Raw genomic sequence first — 20,789 nt, 5'->3', positions numbered from 1 at the left:
ATATTATCTTGTCGTTTTCTTTATCTTTTCTGACTAAAAGTAACCAAAGAGTCATTTGAATGACTGTTATAGAGTTTTTGACACACATCGTCACTAGGGGGCATTATTACATGGAAACTGTCTGGAGACAATCTGAAGCTGTTCGCTAATAGTTTCTGCTAATATAATAAGAAGTGCTGTTTGAGAAAACACAGGCTTAGAAAACCAAGCATCATTAGCTCTAGACATTAAATCAAACTTTTCAGTTTTCTTTTCAATTTAAAAAAGAACGAAGTAATTTTGACTTGAGTTTACATTTTGAAATTTAGGGGTAGAAATGGATCATCAGTCTGAATATTAAATTTCCAAATGTACACAATACACAGACATAAGATCCTGTCTAAGATCCAAGATCCATCCTCAGAACCAGAATCAGAATTAGCTTTATTGCGAGGTATGTTTACACATACTAGGATTTTCTTTTTCATGCCAAAAGCTTCCGCAGTGCAACAGAATAACAGCGACAGAACAAAAACACACAGGAGATTGAAAAAATGACAAGTAAGGAATAACAATATATAAATGTACAATTGTATGTGCAGGTATATTCCAATACACAGTTTTTTCAGAAACAGGTGTTGTTGTAGAGGGAAACATAAAGTGTTTTAATTACTATAATTATAGCTTTTCAGAAATTGTTCATTCTTCCTCTATATTCTCTGACAAACATAAGTTTCTCTGCCTCTGCAAAGCAACATTCTCTGCACGTCCCAACGTGTAAACCATAGTAAACTGAAATGCAAGTCACAATGCAAGTGAGTGCAGGCATACAAAAATTTAAAGACATTTTAGAAGGTGATGGTAAAGAGATAAAAGGCAATTACAAATGTAGAAAGATAACTTAATACTTCATGTACTAATAACAATTTGTGAGAATCTGAAGCCAGTAAACAGATTGTAGCATGTTAAGGGTTTTTATTACGGATGTGAAATCATCTTGAGACAAAAAAAAAATGTAAATACAAGTAATAGTCACTGGTATGCTGTAAAGAAACTCACAAAGATGAAGGTTTAGAAAGTCTTTAATCCATCACACAGGGCAACATTAATGAGACTGGACAAAGGAAACACAAACTAATTTGAACCTAATGAGACATGCCTACACAAAATCAAATGAATAACCATGACAACCAATAAACTAGGGCAGGAACAATTAAAACACAAACAAACTAAAGTCCAAACTAACAGAAACTGTGACACCTTAGTGTAAGACATGTCCTCGCATCATAGAGTGAAGGATGAGGCGGTGGGGAGTAGGGATGCAACAATATCATTTTTTCAGAACTGATCCGATCCCGAAAATTCTGAGTATCTGCTGATACCGATCCAATCTGACACCAGCTCAGTTTTTATTTTTAAATCAATGTAGAATTTCTATACTTCTCTGTGTTGACCTGATCATGACTCTTTTGTGTGTTAAACACAATCTACTGCATATACACCATTTCATTTGAATTAAAAGTGACAAATAAAAAATATATATAAAGTACTATTATAAACTAGGTTACTGGATAACTCAGCAGAACAAATGTATTCTAGATTCTAGAAAAATCACGGGTGCACAATAATTTTATAAAATCTACTAAAATATTTATTTACAAATAAAAGGGAATAAGACTCAAATCTGGTATAATGTTACACATTGCTCTTTGTATTATTTTAAAATGCATTCAAGAAGAAACAAGTATATACATTTATATAGAAATATAAAAGACGTTTTTAAATGTTTAGCACAGTAATTAAGGCAGCAGCATATGATAGATAGGACAGAACAAGAAAGTCTATTATTAATCTTTGATTGTGCATAAAAGTATTATAATACTAAATACACCAGAGCGCTTATGCACATCCTGTGTGCAGAATGATCATCTTGAAACAACACGGAGTCACAGTGTGCAGGCTGAGCAGTCCTCCGAGTCCACATAGAACAGTTAGCATAACACATAAGCTGCTCGGCTCGTGTTCACCTTCAGTTCTCTCTTTACAGCAGTTCAGTCAGTGTAGTGTTTGAGTAAATGAATTAATCTGGGATACTGGTTTATTTAGACTCAGAGAGTGTTAGCCACGTTAAAAAGGTAATTAACCAACTAATTTGTGGATTAATGCTAACTGTGGATGTGAACCGGTTCAAACAATTCAGTCTGATTTGGTTAACTGGTCCACTAAGAAGAACCGGTTAAATCAAACGATTCATTCGCAAACCGGACATCACTAGTACAAAAGGGAAGATAACTTGATACGTATTATTATATCTGTGCGTATATTTATTGAGCCTTTTCTTTGAACAGTTTTAAACCTCAGTTACTGTGTGCTCTTGAAGAGAGTTTCATAATTTTGACAGTAATAACCGATTGTGACACGCAGTTTGATTGCTGAATGGCGGATGACAGACAGCCGCAGCGGAGAGAAGACTTAAATATTAATCTGTACCTCACATGAAACTATGGAACAGCTTTAGAAAACATGAAATATGCTCTCGAAAACGATTTGGTGCTTTATAATGTTTTTGTGCCTTCCGTGTGGCTCAACAATAACACAGAATAGTATATGCATAGTATCGTATTTGGATCGGTCTCGTCTGAACGATACCCGATCCGCAGAAAATGCCTGGATCGGAGCCGATACCGGTCCCGAGTATCAGATTGATGCATCCCTAGTGAGGAGGATGAGGATAGGGTGAAGGAATAGTGAAAGGGGCTGGCAAAGGGATGGCAAACAGGCAGAGATATGCAGGAGGAGGTTCTGGAGGAGGATGGACAACTGGGAATAGGACGACAAACTAAAACCAGGGAGGTGCAGGTGGAGGAGATGACCTTGAGCAGGAGAGGGCAGATGAAAACCCAGGCAACAGCCAGGACTGCGCTCCATGGTGGTGTTGCTGGAGGGAGGGCCCAAGGCGTGATCAGAAAACACACTGCCATGGGGATGACTGGAGGTGACAACAGCGATGGAGGTAAAGCCCATGGTGCAGATAGAAACCAGAAGAGGTGGAGCAATGCCAAGGATCCAGACAGATGCAGCGACGATCGCCCGAGATTTAGGTTAGGATGCGGAGGCCAGCGGGTGAGCTGAAGCAACCAAGGAATGAAGTGGAGCCTGAGGGAGGATGGAGTGGAGGGCTGGAGAGCCAAAACTGTGGAGGGCCGGAGAGTAGTACATGGCCCCCGAGTCCACAGCGGAGGCGTGGCGAAGTCCGACCCAGGTGGAGCTGAATGATGGTCAATGGTCCACGCTGGATTCAAGGGTGGGAGGAGCACAGTGTCTTGGCAGCGGGCTCCTCAGGTCCAGAAGATGAAGACTCCCGGCAGGCCCGAGAGGCAGCCCCACAACTGAGAGAAAATGTAACAGAGGAACTGATGGGGGACAAAGATAACTGGACAAGGAAGAGGAAGGTAATTTGGAGAGAATGTGGGAGACAGAGGCTGGGCGGGACCAGTGGGTCAAACAAATGAACAGAATCAGGCACGCAGTCTTCAACTCTCCACACTAAAAACAATGTTCATGCCAGCACGCTCTCACTCTCGGAGGCAAGAGGGTGGCTGGGCATCCATACCCACAAATTCCATGAGTATTTCCTTGGCAATGGATGAGACAGTCGGCACACACAACTGTTCAGATGCGGTTCCCTCTGGCTCGCTGATGGTGTCAGCTCAGGCTGTCTCTCCTTGCAGCGGGGTGGTGACTGGCTGGGCACTGTATTGGGAGGGGATCTGGCATCTTCATTCATAAGGCCGATGGTGAAGACAGATCTTCATAAGCTCAGCACCCACTCCACATAAGTGACAAAGCAACAACTGCGCTCATGTTGCTATGTTCAGGTTGGCAGGAACACGCAGGAACGAGCAAAGGTGGTCTGAGGGGCAGGAATTCATCCATGTGCTCCATGAGAGAGTGATCTCCCTGCTTAAAGGGTTAGTTCACCCAATAATTAAAATTATGTTATTAATAACTCACCCTCATGTCGTTCCAAACCAGTGAAACCTCTGTTTATCTTTGGAACAGAGTTTAAGATATTTTAGATTTAGTCAGAGAGCTCTCAGTCCCTCCATTGAAGCTGTGTGTACGGTCTACTGTCCATGTCCAGAGAGGTAAGAAAAACATCATCAAAGTAGTCCATGTGACATCAGATGGTTAGTTAGAATTTTTTTAAGCATCGAAAATACATTTTGGTCCAAAAATAGCAAAAACTACGACTTTATTCATCATTGTCTTCTCTTCCGTGTCTGTTGTGAGAAAGTTCAAAACAAAGCAGTTTGTGATATGAATCATTCGATGCAACCGGATCTTTTTGAACCAGTTCACCAAATCGAACTGAATCGTTTTAAACGGTTCGCGTCTCTAATACGCATTAATCCACAAGTGACTTAAGCTGTTAACTTTTTTAATGTGGCTGACACTCCCTCTGAGTTCAAACAAACCAATATCCCGGAGTAATTCATTTACTCAAACAGTACACTGACTGAACTGCTGTGAAGAGAGAACTGAAGATGAACATCGAGCCGAGCCAGATAATGAATGTTGTTGAAGACAACATTGTTCTTTCATTCATTTTTAGTAAAGGCCTACTGGATGATTGTTTTAGCTGCAATAGTTACATATCTAATTAAATTTTTAGGATGAAACAGGTACTGTTAAATGATAAACAATTATTATTTTAGTTAGATTTACTTGTTCTATGTTGTTACTGTGTTCACTCTTTGTCAGTGTAATGCTTTATTTTTATGAATTATTAGTTGTAATTGTCATTTTTTTTTATCATTACCAATCTATGTTACATAAATTGTCAATCAGTCCAATAACTTTAATTTGAACAATTTTTCGATTCATTCAAAGCCTGAGTTGTCTTTTTCCTCTCCTCAGATAATCCAATAGGCCTTTACTTTCTTTAAAGATGTTTCTCAAAATTTCCCAGGCTTATGACTAATAACTGTAATTCGGCTTTATGCAAAATTATGTATCAATCCAGTCAATCAGAGTCTCACTAACATTAAGTACAGGAAAGCAATTACTTTTCTGCATTATCTGCATCAAGCTACTTACAGTTATCCTTAAAAATTACATTTAAAGGGGCTGTAAGTAGGAATTACTCCCATCTAGTGGTGAAATTGTATTTTGCATTCAAACTAATTTTGCTCTCCAGCGCCTCGCTTTTTCAAATGCGCGTTGCATCTACGGTAGGCGATATGTACCAAAAAGCTTTGACAGGATGTCTTCTAATAGCACTTTGTTTTGGCGACGATTTTTTCTTCTTCTGTGGCGCGGCATATGTATGGTCCATAATAAGAATGCAATCCAGACTTTTAAACTTGCCGGTGCAGTTTCAAGCGCCTCTCACTGCTCTGCACCTGCGTTTCTGGCTCTGACCGAAAACGCGTTGTGGAAACGCGTTGGCTTAGTACTTTTTGTCCCTCTCTGCTATTATAGTTTTGCAAGATGGCGGAACTACATGGAAGCCTCCGTCGACCTACCCGTCCCATGTATATAAAGATAATAAATTCTTCATTTACGAGGATTAGTTTAAACATTGGCATAGGTATTTGTACACCATTGAGGGCATATTTATGAATAAAAATATTTATTTTAGATAATAAAATACCTAAAAAGTTACTTATTGTCCCTTTAAATTTACGGGAGAACTATCCCTTTTCACCAACTGTATGTGAGATCAGATGTACCATATGGCATGTAGTAAAATTTCTTGTAGCTCAAATATGGAGCATGGCATGCATGAGCACCATCAAGGTCATGGGCTTTGATTCCTACTGTAGGTAATGACTGACCTGATAAAATGCACATCTTCAATGTGACGTAAACCGCTGTAGATAGAAGGATCTTCTGAATACATAAATGTAAATGGATATGCAAATTTGCCAATTTAATGATTGTGATTTTCAGTTGACCCTTTTATATTTATTAAATTTCATGTCTACATGTTGTATTCAGAAATTATACAAGCAGTTTACTAACATGTCGCAGTTTCAACAGTAGTGGTTCTCAAACTGGGTTATGCGTACCCCTGATGGTACGTGAAGTAACGGAGGGGGAACGCAACCAAAAATATGAGTTTTGACATACATTAAATGTACCCCAACTTAAAGTAACTTTAAAACCGAACATGTATTTCTGACAAGCAGAAGACCACTTCTAATGTATAAGAAGGAAAACGGGAGTGCCGTAAACAGTCAAGTTCATGATATCCAGTCAGCTTACCTCATCATTTGCGGTTAAAACGGACTGCATTTACACAACCAGCATGCATATGACACTGCTGTTCATAGCCTTTAATAGTATAAAGAGCAGATATTGACATTTTAAACTCTTTTCGATAAAGACACACCCTGTGCGAATGATTGTTTTTGTGTTAAGATATACAAACAAGAATAAAGAATTTCCCTGAATATCCAAAAGATGGCAAAAGTGCCATTAATTTTTACAACAGTTTTTTTTACATTTTAAATGTAGTCTACATTTTAAACAGAATATTGTCAAGTGAAATAATGAAATAATAGTTCCAATGAAGTTTGTATCATCTGGTGTGCATCCCCAAGCAACATACAGCGGTGTTTAGTAAGTGAACAAATCTGTGGCTTTGGATGAATTGGATAGTCGATTAAAAACCCAATCATCACTACAGCATTTTCCTCCGTTAATGAATGAATGAATGACGCAACCCCTGGCTCATTTAGACACTGACTTGCCGCCACATATTTGCGGTTTTATTTTTAAATCTACAAGCATCACTTCGATTTGCTATCATTTATTGCCTTATGTATTCTATTAATAATACACTTAGTGTAATGTTAAGAATATGAATAAGTATTAAAGAATACTTTAATAAATTAATAGAAAAGGTGTGACTGCAGTCTAAGTGAAAGAGAGGAGGTATGCAGAAAAATTTTAATAGTTAATAGTAATTTTTTTAGGTTAAAAGTATATTTGGTGATCAGTTTTCTCAGGTGTAAAATTAACTTCCAATTTGCAGCTGTTTTGGTGAAATCATTAATGATAGAGCTCTTATATTTTTATAAATACCTTTTGACAATGTTGAAATGTAATAGAGAGAGAATAAAATATAACAGGATTCAAGAAACAGTATTTTATGTTTAAGACTCTTTTATTTTCTGAGTTGACAGAATAAAACAGCATTTGTTGTCTCTTACGCAGCATAATATGAAAACAAAATCCTTTTTAAAATTTCACGCGTCAAACAGGGGAAATACAATTCCAAATCTGTACTTTATTTCATATATTTACTGATAATGATTACTATAGATGTATAGCCAAAGCCAATTAAATTGTTCAATAAAAAAAAAAATCACCACTGTTACAGAATATTTGCCAAATTAACATACACTGTATAACGTCAAACAGATATCTGTAGTTGATAAGGTTGAGTTGAATTGCCTAAAGTTTCTTTGTTATTGTTGGTGTCACAGTCACAGTTTCTTGTCAGTATCAGTCTTTCCCCACGACTTGCCTTGTTCTTTCCAAAAGGGTTCCGGTTCATATTCAGCTGCAGAAAGTGAATTTTGAATGATGCTGTCTATGACTTCGGCAGCAAGGGACGCGCATGGCTGGCCATATCGTTGAAGGAGAGCGGAACATAGTTAGGAATTTGTTCCCCAGGGAAAGAAATAAGCTGGGAACCCTTACGATTGACATGCTCATAGAGTATCCAGACACCACTTTTCACTCTATGGGAAGATGCGGTGTCACTGAAATTAATCTCGTGAAGATTGGTTTCAACGCGCAGGACCACACTTCTTCCTTGATAGTTCACATGCTCAAACAGCCGGATTTCAGGGTTTTCCAGGTTATCTTTGATCATCTTAAGGGAAGAAAACCTTTTTTTGTCATCAAAAGTAGCATACTCTCCTTCTTGAAACAGTCGTTGCTTTCCACCAAAATTCGTGTCATAATATGCTACCCATGGTGCACCAATGACTTTGAGAGATGAGATGACATTGTTGAAGTTGTCTTCTTCTAAGTCACAGACATCGTTCTTGAATTCAGCTGTTCTGCCCCCGAAGCCCTCTTCGGTAAAAACAACAATCTTGCTCATTTTGAACAATGACTAGAGGAGATCAGAGTCTGGAGGTTTCAAGTGATTGTTAGTAAGCTTCCCGTGGCTCTGCAGGGAAAAGTGACTTAAATGGTGTGCAGAGCTGCCTTTTAAACCCTAAAAACACAAAAGTGGGCGTTGACAAGTTGTAGACATGTAGATCTGGCAGCTGAGTGACACACAGCTCCTAGGCTGAAAAGAAAATGTCATGTGTTCACTTTGATTAGTGCTCTATACAAGTCTCATTCCAAAGCTATATGGTAAAAACAAAAATACTTTTTAATGTGGAAAGTTTGTTTATGCATTACTTATTTGCAGTTTTACTTAACCTAATGTTACCCTAACTTGTGATTGTCATGACAATGGTGAGTTAATGGCAGCTACATGCAAGCTTGTTGGTTCCAGTGAAATAGTCATGCTATTTTACCAGAAATATTTTTGTTTATTACTTTCTGGTGGGGCGTATAAGTTCACAAAAGTAACCATGTTATTATTTATTGTTCCTTTAAAAATAACATATCTCACTTCCTAATCCTTTATATCTTTATGACACTCAAAATTAACACCTTTTGAAATTAAAATAATTATCCCCCTTTTTACGAGGGATTGGACATGAGCTATAAAATATATTTTTAAAGACAAACTTCTTAAATTTTTCATGTTCATTTGTAATTGCATTTTTTCTCTTTACCATCACCTTCTAAAATGTCTTTTACATTTTATGTATGCCTGCACTCAATTGCATTGTGACTTGCATTTTAGTTTGCTATGGTTTACACGTTGGGACGTGCAGAGAATGTTGTTTTTCAGAGGCAGAGAAAATTATGTTTGTCAGAGAATATAGAGGAAGAATGAACATTTCCTGAAATGCTATATTTATAGTTATTAAAACACTTTATGTTTCCCTCTACAACAACACCTGTTTCTGGAAATACCTTTTTATTTGTCCTGTCACCAAATTTAATTGTTGGCTTTTTTGGTTTTGCAGTGACTTTGGTGTTGGGTCAGGGCTGAGCACAGACATTTGATGGGGCAATGGCCAAAACCAAGAAAAAAGGCACCAAACAATCCCCCAGTTTCATCTTTGCTAGACCAATCAGCAGGATGTTTCATTTCCTTATTTACATAACAAACACTTAGTCTACACTTCAAATGTGAAAATAATTTACCTGTACATACAAAACTGGGTATTGGAATATACCTGCACATACAATTGTAAATTTATATATTGTTATTCCTTATTTACTTATCCTTTTTTTCTCTCTCTCTCTCTCTCTCTGTGTGTTTTCTCAAGCAGCATTTCTTATCATATTAGCAGAAACTATTAGCAAACAGCTTCAGATTGTCTCCTGGCAGTTTCCATGTAATAATGCCCCCTAGTGACAATGTGTGTCAAAAACTCTATAACAGAGTCATACAGAGAAATAAGCAGCATTTCTAATCTATTTAATTAACACACTAGTTAACTGTACGTGTTGAACATCAGAACTGGGAAACAGTGGCGACTCGCAGGTTTTAAAATAGAGGAGGCACAGTAGTTGTATTGGTCTGGGGATGCCTGTCGATTATTATTATCATTATTATCATTATTATTTGCTTAACCACTTTGAAATGACTCTTTGGTTGCTTTTAGACAGAAAACGTAAAGGAAACGACAAGATAATATAATTTCACTTACGTGGCCTATCACCTTAAAGCAAACACCCATCTCTTCTTAAAAGTCTGTGTTAAAAGAGTTGACTGCTGTAACGTTAGCCTATATCCCGCTTAGCCGTGTTCTTCTTTTATTTTTAATTTGTACATATACTGTTTGAATGACAGCTTGGTAAATCTGCTGACGATCAAATATTCAACGTCGCTGCTAATAAGTACTTGGTACATTATCAGCACAGCGGGGTATGTTCAAACTTTGTCGTCCTATTCCCGGTTATCTGTCTTCCTTCAGAACCACCTCCTGCATAACTCTGCCTGTTTGCCATCCCTTTGCCAGTCCCTTTCACCATCCCTTCACCCTCTCCTCATCCTCCTCGCCGCCTCATCCTTCACTCTATGACGTGAGGTCGTGCCTTCCTAGAAGGTGCGTACTGTCATAGTTTCTGTTAGGTTGGACTATGTTTGGGTTTTCATCGTTCCTGCCCTATTCTATTGGTTGTCATGGTTTTTCATTTGATTTTGTTCAGGCATGTCTTATCAGGTGTAAATTAGTTTGTGTTTCTTTTGTCCAGTCTTGTTAACGTTGCCCTGTGTTGTGGATTAAAGACTTTATAAACCTTCATCTTCATCTTTGTGCGTTTATTGACAGTGTAGCGTGACACATATTAGTTGTATTTACAATTTATTTATTTTTTATTTTTTGTCTCAAGATGATTTCAAATCTGTTATAAAAACCCTTAACGTGCTACAATCTGTTTACTGGCTTTACATTCTCACAAGTTGTTATAAGTACATGAAGTTATTTTTATACATTTTGTAATTGAGTTTTTTCTCTTTACCATCACCTTCTAAAATGTCTTTTGCATTTTTTTTATGCCTGCACTCACTTGCATTGTGACTTGCATTTTAGTTTACTATGGTTTACACGTTGGGACGTGCAGAGAATGTTGTTTTTCAGAGGCAGAGACAATTATTTTTCTCAGAGAATATATAGGAAGAATTAACATTTCCTTAAATGCTATAGTTATAGTTCTTAAAATACTTTGTTTACCTCTACAACAACACATATTTCTGAAAATACCTTTTTATTTGTCCTGTCACCAAATGTAATTGTTGGCTTTTTTGGTTTTGCAGTGGCTTTGGTATAGGGTCAGGGCTGAGTACAGACATTTTAAGGGGCAATGGCCAAAACCAAGATAAAAGGCACCAAACAATACCCCAGTTTTATCTTTGCTAGACCAATCAGCAGAATGTTTTATTTACTTATTTACCTAACAAACACTTAGTCTACTCTTCAATTGTAACCAATATAACATTTGGAATATACCTGCACTTACAAATGTAAATTTGTATATTGTTATTCCTTATTTACTTGTCCTTTTTTTCTCTCTCTCTGTTTTCTCAAACAGCATTTCTTATCATATTAGCAGAAACTATTAGCAAACAGCTTCAGATTGTCTGCAGACAGTTTCCATGTAATAATGCCCCCTAGTGACAATGTGTCAAAAACTATCAGTCATTCAAAGAAATAAGCAGCATTTCTAATCTATTTCATTAACACACTAGTTAACTGTAAGTGTTGAACATCAGAACTGGGAAACAGTGGCAACTCGCAGGTTTTAAAACAGAGGAGGCACATTAGTTGTATTGGTCTGGGGATCCCTGCCGATTATTATTATCATTATTAATATAATTTTTGGCTTAACCACTTTAAAATGACTCTTTGGTTGCTTTTAGACACAAAACGTGAAGGAAACGACAAGATAATGTGATTTCACTTACGTGGCCTATCACCTTAAAGCAAACACCCATCTCTTCTTAAAAGTCTGTGTTAAAAGAGCTGCTTGCAGTAACGTTAGCATATATCCCGCTTAGCCGTGTTCTTCTTTTATTTTTAATTTGTACATATACTGTTTGAATGACAGCTTGGTAAATCTGCTGACGATCAAATATTCAACGTCGCTGCTAATAAGTACTTGGTACATTATCGGCACAGTGGGGTATGTTCAAACTTTGTCGTCCTATTCCCGGTTATCTGTCTTCCTTCAGAACCACCTCCTGCATATCTCTGCCTGTTTGCCATCCCTTTGCCAGCCCCTTTCACCATCCCTTCACCCTCTCCTCATCCTCCTCGCTGCCTCATTCTTCACTCTATGACGTAAGGTCGTGCCTTCCAGAAAGGTGCGTACTGTCACAATTTCTGTTAGTTTTTACTCTGTTTGTCTCAGGTCCCCATGGACTCTCCAGAGTCGATACAGGTCCACGTGGACCCTCCAGAGTCGAGTCAGGTCCCCGTGGACCCTCCAGAATCCAGTCAGGTCCCCGTGGACTCTACAGAGCCGAGTCAGGACCTCGTGGACTCTCCAGAGTCTAGTCAGATCACCGTTGACCATCCAGAGTCAGATCAAGCCACCATTGACGGTCCAGAGTCGGGTAAAGTCACCGGTGACCGTTCAGAGTCAAGTCAAGTCACCATTTACCGTCCAGAGTCAGGTCAAGTCACCATTAACACCCATGAGTCAAGTAAAACCACAGTTAAACCTCATGAGTCAAGTCAAGTCACCGTTGATCGCCGTGAATAAAGTCAGGTCACAGTTGATCTCCGTGGACAGGGTCAAGTCACGGTTGGTCTTTATGAGCCCAGTCAGATCATCACCGTTCTTCCAGAACTTCATCACGTCTCAGTAGATCTTCCAGAGCTTCATCATATCACAACAGATCATCCAGAGCCTGGTCATGTCTCAGCTGAACTTCCAGAGCATCGTCACATCCTGTCTGTTGCACCCAGTAATGCTCTCTTAGCCCGTTTTATTGCTGTCAAGGAGACTGTTACGGCGGTGGAACCTCCAGAGGTGGCGGCAACTGCTGCAGAACCTTCAGAGGCCATCTACCCTCTCGTCATGGCTATGGAGGCCGCTTATGAACTAATTGCCTGTCCTGTTATGGCCATGGAGGCCATCTATGAACTCAGCGCCTGCCCTTTCATGGCCATGGAGGCCATGTACCATCTCATCATGGCCACGGAGGCTGCCATTAACCTGTTCATGTTCTCTGTTTCAGTCCTAGCTGACCAGGCTCGCTTTCCTGTGCCATCGACTCCACTGTGGTGGTCCTCTGCTCCGCCCTTGTGGGTTTCTGTCTCATTTGCTCGGCTGTGGTTGTCCTCTGCTCCGCCCTGGTGGGCTTCTGTCTCGTCTGCATGGCTGTGGTGGTCCTCTGCTCCGCCCTTGTGGGTTTCTGTCTCATCTACTCAGCTGTGATGGTCCTCTGCTCCACCCTGGTGGGCTTCTGTCTCGTCTGCATGGCTGTGGTGGTCCTCTGCTCCGCCCTTGTGGGTTTCTGTCTCATCTGCTCAGCTGTGATGGTCCTCTGCTCCAGCCTGGTGGGCTTCTGTCTCGTCTGCCTGGCTGTGGTGGTCCTCTGCTCCGCCCTTGTGGGTTTCTGTCTCATCTGCTCAGCTGTGATGGTCCTCTGCTCCACCCTGGTGGGCTTCTGTCTCGTCTGCATGGCTGTGGTGGTCCTCTGCTCTGCCCTGGTGGGCTTTTGTCTCGTCTGCTCGGCTGTGGTGGTCCTCTGCTCCACCTTGGTGGGCTTCTGTCTTGTCTGCTCGGCTGTGGTGGTCCTCTGCTCCACCCTGGTGGGCTTCGGTCCCGTCTGCTCGGCTGTGGTGGGCTCCTGTTCCGCCTGCTCCACCCTGGATTCCTGCTCTGTCGGCACTGCCCTGAACTTTCTGATGCGACCGGGCCCCCTGAACTGTCTGATCCACCCTGGCTACCTGCTAAGATATCACTTCCTGTCCCTGTTCCCCTCTATGGACCTGGCCCTCCGTCCCTCCCCCTGATCCTCCACCATTCCACCTCCCTTGTTATCATATGTATATTAGTTTAGTTCTGTTTGTTTCCTTTGCCAGTCGTGTTAATGCTAACCCATGTGTTGGATTAAAGACTTTATAAACCTTCATCCCGTAGTGTGAGAGAAGATCAAACCTTAAAGTAAATGTAAAGCAGTGTTTATTTTGTTTATTGTTGTTTTATTCGTTTTCTTTGGCTAGCTTTTTTCCTGCCATGGACCTTTGCCATACTCCTCCTGTGTCTTAAGCAGGGAGATCACTCCCTCATGGAGCACATGGATGAATTCCTGCCCTTCAGACCACCTTCCCGGATGACTGCCTTTGCTCATTCTTGCGTGCTGGCCTGAACAAAGTTGTCCAGGGAGGGTCCTGGAGGGAGCTTTTTCATTTTTATGTGGAGTGGGTGCTGAGCTCCTGAAGATCTGTCTTAACCATCGGCCTCATGGATGAAGATGCCAGATCCCCTCCCAATACAATGCCCAGCAAGTCACCACCCCGCTGCGAGGAGAGACAGCCTGAGCCCACCACAGACGTAGAGAGTGCATCAGCCTCAACATCATGTCCATTTCCAGGAGGAGCGTTCAGGCTTGACACCATCAGCGAGCCAGGGAATCGCATCTGAACAGTTGTGTGTGCCGACTGTCTCATCCATTGCCAAGGGAATACTCATGGAATTTGTGGGAATTAATGCCCACCAACCCTCCTGCCTCTGAGAGTAAGAGCATGAACATTGTTTTTAGTGTGGAGAGTTTAAGACTGCCAGCCTGATTCCTCCTTGACCCACTGGTCCAGCCCAGCCTCTCTCTCCCACATTTTCTCCAAATTGTTTTGCCTTCTCAGCCCTGTCCAATTACCTTTGTCCCCCATCAGTTCCTGTTTCACCTTCTCTCAGTAGTGGGGCTCCATCTCGGGCCTGCCGGGAGTCTTCATCTCCTGGACCTGAGGAGCCTGTCACCCAGACTCCTTTGCCTGTGCTCCTCCCACCCTTGTTTCCAGCGTGGACCACTGACCATTTGGCCATAATTCAGCTCCACCTGGGTTGGACTTCACCATGCCTCTGCTGTGGACTTGGGGGCCATGTACTAATCTCCAGCCCTCCACAATTTTGGCTACGTCCGCTTAGGGAGGACCCCTCAGGCTCCACCTCCTTCCCTGGTTTCTCCAACTCATCCTCTGGCCTCCAGATCTTAACCTAAATCTCAGGTGATTGTTGCTGCGGCTTTCTGGATCCTTTGCGTCACTCCGCCTCCTCTGCTTCCTGTCTGCACCGTGGGCTCCACCTCCATCGCTGTTGTCACCTCCAGTCATCCCGATGGCAGTGTGTTTTCTGATCACGCCTTGGCCCCTCCCTCCAGCAACACCACCATGGAGCGCAGTCCTGGCTGTTGCCTGGGTTTTCATCTGCCCTCTCCTGCTCAAGGTCATCTCCTCCACCTGCACCTCCCTGATTTTAGTTTGTCGTCCTATTCCCGGTTATCTGGTCTCCTCCAGAACCACATCCTGTATATCTCTGCCTGTTTTGCATACCTTTGCCAGCCCCTTTCACCATCCCTTCACCCTCTCCTCATCCTCCTCGCCACCTCATCCTTCACTCTATGACGTAAGTTTGTGCCTTCCGGGAAGGTGCGTATTGTCACAATTTCTGTTAGTTTGGACTCTGTTTTCATCGATCCTGCCCTAGTTTATTGGTTGTCATTGTTATTCATTTGGTTTTGCTCAGGCATGTCTTATCAGGTGTAAATTAGTTTGTGTTTCCTTTGTCCAGTCTCGTTAACGTTGCCCTGTGTGTTGGATTAAAGAATTTATAAACCTTCATCTTCATCTTTGCACGTTTATTGACAGCGTAGCAGACAAATATTAGTTGTATTTACAGTTTATTTTTATGTCTCAAGATGATTTCTTATGATATCTGTAATAAAAACCCTTAACGTGCTACAATCCGTTTACTGGCTTTCTCATTCTCACAAGTTGTTATTAGTACATGAAGTGTTATTATTTTTATACATTTTGTAATTGACGTTTATCTCTTTAACATCACCTTCTAAAATGTCTTTACATTTATGTATGCCTGCACTCACTTGCATTGTGACTTGCATTTTAGTTTGCTATTGTTTACATGTTGGGACATGCAGAGAATGTTGCTTTTCAGAGGCAGAGAAAATTATGTTTGTCATATCTGCACATACAAATGTAAGTTAGTATATTGTCATTCAAAGAAATAAGCAGCATTTCTAATTTATTTCATTAACACACTAGTTCACTGTAAGTGTTGAACATCAGAACTGGGAAACAATGGCGACTCGCAGGTTTTAAAATAGAGGAGGCACACTAATTGTATTGGTCTAGGGATCCCTGCCGATTATTATTATCATTATTAGCATTATTATTATTATTTGCTTAAACACTTTAAAACGACTCTTTGGTTGCTTTTAGACAGAAAACGTAAAGGAAACGACAAGATAATATAACTTCACTTACCTGGCCTATTACCTAAAGCAAACATCCATCCCTTCTTAAAAGTCTGTGTTAAAAGAGCTGGCTGCTGTAACATTAGCCTATATCCAGCTTAGCTGTGTTCTTCTTTTATTCATTAAGTGTTGTTATTTTTATACATTTGTAATTGACTTTTATCTCTTTACCATCACCTTCTAAAATGTCTTTACATTTTTGTATGCCTGCACGCACTTGCATTGTGACTTGCATTTTAGTTTACATGTTGGGACGTGCAGAGAATGTTGTTTTTCAGAGGCAGAGAAAATTATGTTTGTCAGAGAAAATACAGGAAGAATTAACATTTCCTGAAATTCTATATTTATAGTTATTAAAACACTTTATGTTTACCTCTACAACAACACCTGTTTCTGGAAATACCTTTTTATTTGTCCTGTCACCAAATTTAATTGTTGGCTTTTTTGGTTTTGCAGTGACTTTGGTGTTGGGTCAAGGCTTAGCACAGACATTTGAAGGGGCAATGGCCGAAACCAAGAAAAAAGGCACCAAACAACCCCCCACAGTTTCATCTTTGCCTGTCCATTCAGCAGGATGTTTTATTCACTTATTTACGTAACAAACACTTAGTCTACACTTCAAATGTGCAAATAATTTACCTGTACATACAAAACTGTGTATTGGAATATACCTGCACATACGAATGTAAATTTGTATATCCCCATTTAACAATTTGATCTCACAATGATGTCACTATGAGCTCACAATATTCTCATGGTGCGGTCATAATGTGAGTGTCACAGTGAACTAAAAGTGTAACCACACAGAGCTCTCACTGTGTGCTCATACTTTGTTCACAACATGAGGTCACTGCACAATCACAGTGCATTCATACTGTGGTCGAAATATGAGGTCACATCACACTCACTGTGTGCTCATACTGTGATCACTGTGTGCTCATACTGTGGTCACTGTGTGCTCATACTGTGGTCACTGTGTGCTCATACTGTGATCACTGTGTGCTCATACTGTGGTCACTGTGTGCTCATACTGTGGTCACTGTGTCCTCATACTGTGATCACTGTGTGCTCATACTGTGGTCACTGTGTCCTCATACTGTGGTCACTGTGTCCTCATACTGTGATCACTGTGTGCTCATACTGTGGTCACTGTGTCCTCATACTGTGATCACTGTGTGCTCATACTGTGGTCACTGTGTGCCCATACTGTGGTCACTGTGTGCTCATACTGTGATCACTGTGTCCTCATACTGTGGTCACTGTGTGCTCATACTGTGGTCACTGTGTGCTCATACTGTGATCACTGTGTGCTCATACTGTGGTCACTGTGTGCCCATACTGTGGTCACTGTGTGCTCATACTGTGATCACTGTGTCCTCATACTGTGGTCACTGTGTGCTCATACTGTGGTCACTGTGTGCTCATACTGTGGTCACTGTGTGCTCATACTGTGATCACTGTGTGCTCATACTGTGGTCACTGTGTGCTCATACTGTGATCACTGTGTCCTCATACTGTGGTCACTGTGTGCTCATACTGTGGTCACTGTGTGCTCATACTGTGAGATCACCATATAACACCACTATGCAATAATTGTGTTAGTTCACTGTTATCTAAAATGATTCACTTTTACACCCACATTCTTTATTTCCATCAATAAAAACAATCAAACAAAAAAGTCAGCTTTTTCCTTTATTTGCTTTCCTTTTCAGCCTGGTGTTGGTGTTGGACAAAAAAAATTCTACTTGGCAAATACATTCCGCGTCTGGTGTTGTTCTGGTGGTTACTTTTAGCTTCTTCAGCTCTATTTCATTTTGTTTGTGAAAAGACCTGACACATTCTAAAAACACAAAGAGCAAGGTGTTAACATTACAATTTCTATAGCAGCATCCAGATGCACAAACCAAAACTTAAACACTTACTTTTCAAACATGTCAGGAGCACAGGTGGCAACACCTTCTTCCCATCTTTCCCCGTTCTGTTATACAGACAGAGAACATTGTCTGACGCTATGCTTTTTAAAGCCTGTCTCACCATCTCATCTATATTTGAGCTGCCGTGAGTATGGATGAGATAGTGTACCTGACAAAAACATACATAATATTGTCATGATTAAAATATACCAGGCTTCAACATTTCTTTTAAATGGTATCGGCTCCAAAAAAATAAAAAAATAAAACTGTGGCTTTATTGTAAAAATAAACGCTAAATTTATATAGTAGTACTAACATAAAGCTCTCGATAATTTTTGTCTTCTTCAAGCCTCTGACAGAAGGCTTCAAACGTTTCAAAGCTGGAGCACTGTTGTTGTTTAAAAAGTTCCTCATGGGCACACACACACACACACACACACACACACACACACACACACACACACACACACAATAAATTATATTAAATTATAACTCACCTGAAGAAGCAGAGCTTTTAGGATGATCATCCTCATGCATTGCCACATTTCCCTGAAGAGTATCTGTGAGAGTCATGACACAAAATTCTCTTATAAGGTACCTTGTGATGTGTTTGCATGTGTTAAAGGGAATATCTATTGTCTCACCTAAGAATACTGGGTTGGGCTGGCTTGAGTTTAAATAACTGTCATCAGGGCTTTCATTGTTATCATCCAGACAGTCACCTGAACAATGTGAATTAGAATGATCAAATTAGCTTAACCAGATTCAATTTAAGAGAAAAAGTGTTTCATACTCAGCAGATGTTTTGACACACAGAGCTTTCTGAATAAGTGGACTCTTGACTACTTTCAAGAAAAGACATAAGACATTCAAAATCTGCAAATAAAATGATAACGCTGATTCTGCTAAGTTCCTTAGATAAGTTAAAACAAAAGCTTACCATGATATCTGGGAGTTTTGGCCAGCTGAACATTCTTTGTCTTCAGACCAACTCGCTTCATTGCATTTCTTGACTTCTTTAAATGCACATCATCTGTTTATCACATTAAAATTAGTATAATCCCCTAATCTTCTGCCATAACAAACCTTGTATACACAATGAATAAACAATGTATACACACCTGGTATCCTGGTTTGCACTGTAATTTCTTTATAAGTCATGTGATGTTGTTGACGATCATGAAATTCTGAGAGGAAGATATAGAAGTAAGTGGCTTAATGTACATCAATACATGAATGCATGGGTTTTCTAACCGGGGTCAGGGGACCCACAACAGGCCTCCAGAGGGTTGTAAGGGTCTTCATAAAATTCATAAAAAACATATGGTGGGTTTTGGCAATATAAAGTGTAAAAACCTCTGCATAGTAGCACATTATACACACCATTAATACATGAATTTATCTTTTGTATATGTGTGTATATGTTTAAATCACCTGAGACATCAGAGCTTGTGGGCTTGGGATCATCCTCATCTTTTTTCCCACTTCTCTGAAGAGTATCTTTAAAGATAGATCATGCAGAAGAAAATATTTTTTATTAAATAAAAGTTTAGTTAAAAAACACTGTCACACTGAACTTTCTGAATGAGCTGAATATTGACTAATGTTCAAAAGAAGAAAAAAACAAACTAATAAAAAATGGATTGAAAAAACATAAAAGTGCTTTAGCAAGTTCAAAGTTCTACATCAAAGTTAAAACAGGCTAACCATGGTATATAGGAGGTTTGGGCAGTGGGACTTTTCTTGACTTCAGACCAGATTGCTTCACTTCATTTCCTGACTGCTTCAAGTTCATATCATCTGTTTAGTATATACAAATAAAGAATGATCACAGAGTTATGGCTAAATTGTTTTCTGCATACCAATCATTTCAATATATACAGACCTTCACAGGAAGATGTCTCTGAATTGCTGTCACTTTCATCACCAAGCTTATTTTTCCTTTTTCTCTTCTCAGGTAATTCCACAACTGCAGGGTCTGTCATTGAATAAGTAATTGAGTCCTCTGCTGCTGAGACCCCCGTTGTGTAATCTGAGATGTATTGATTTGCTTGATCATAGCCTCCTGTAAGTGGTAAATTTATGTATACTATGTGTATAATGGAATTTCAGTCAACTATTTATTCATCATAGAATACATAAATATATTATGATTAGTAAATTTATAAGACCACCTATCATAATATTAAGAAAAAAAATCTTCCAGAAATGTTAAATACTTATGTAAAACTAAAATTGTGATTGGCTTATATTAGGCACAACAACTTGAATTTGTGTTCTTATACCCACATTTCAGCATCACATTCATTTTCAATTCAAATGCACCATTATTGCAATTTCTTACCAATTGATGGTCCAACGATCTTCACAATGTTATAAACCTTCCAGTTAGGGTTTGGTGGAGAATTGTTTTTAATGTTTGAGAGTGATGATGTCCATCGACACTTCAATGTTCCATTGTCATCAAAAATCCAACTGATTGGTACAACAGATGTCTGTCCATCACCGAATAAACAAATTCGATACTGAAAGACGCACGCACACGCACACACACACACACACACACACATTATTCATAGTCTTTGGATCAAAATCAGGATAACATGCAATAAAAAAGGCAAAAACCCTGCCTTACTGACTTACTTGACTAATAAATCAAACTGAATGCATGAGCGGTATAAGCGCTACCGCATTGTATTCATCTTTATCAATCAATGACAAAGGTATCATGATTGCTTTATGTCTCAGTTGAGTGGTGTCCGTATGTAACATTTTAGTGTGATTCCGAAATCCTTTGAATATGC

At 39.9% G+C, this 20,789-nt stretch overlaps 1 long non-coding RNA gene across 1 annotated transcript; it reads right to left on the bottom strand.

Moving 5' to 3' along the window:
* Positions 1-17,774: 17,774 nt before the first annotated feature.
* LOC132099123 (uncharacterized) lies at positions 17,775-18,404 on the bottom strand. The gene is made up of 3 exons (XR_009423021.1): positions 18,302-18,404; positions 17,995-18,154; positions 17,775-17,912 (listed from the first exon to the last, which is right to left on the bottom strand). It is a non-coding gene; the product is annotated as an uncharacterized LOC132099123 (long non-coding RNA).
* Between the last annotated feature and the right edge of the window lie 2,385 nt (positions 18,405-20,789).

This window comes from Carassius carassius, chromosome 22 (assembly GCF_963082965.1).
Source record: "Carassius carassius chromosome 22, fCarCar2.1, whole genome shotgun sequence".
NCBI lineage: Eukaryota > Metazoa > Chordata > Actinopteri > Cypriniformes > Cyprinidae > Carassius > Carassius carassius.
Note: the sequence above shows the minus strand (reverse complement) of the source record. Positions and strands in the feature narration are given on the sequence as shown.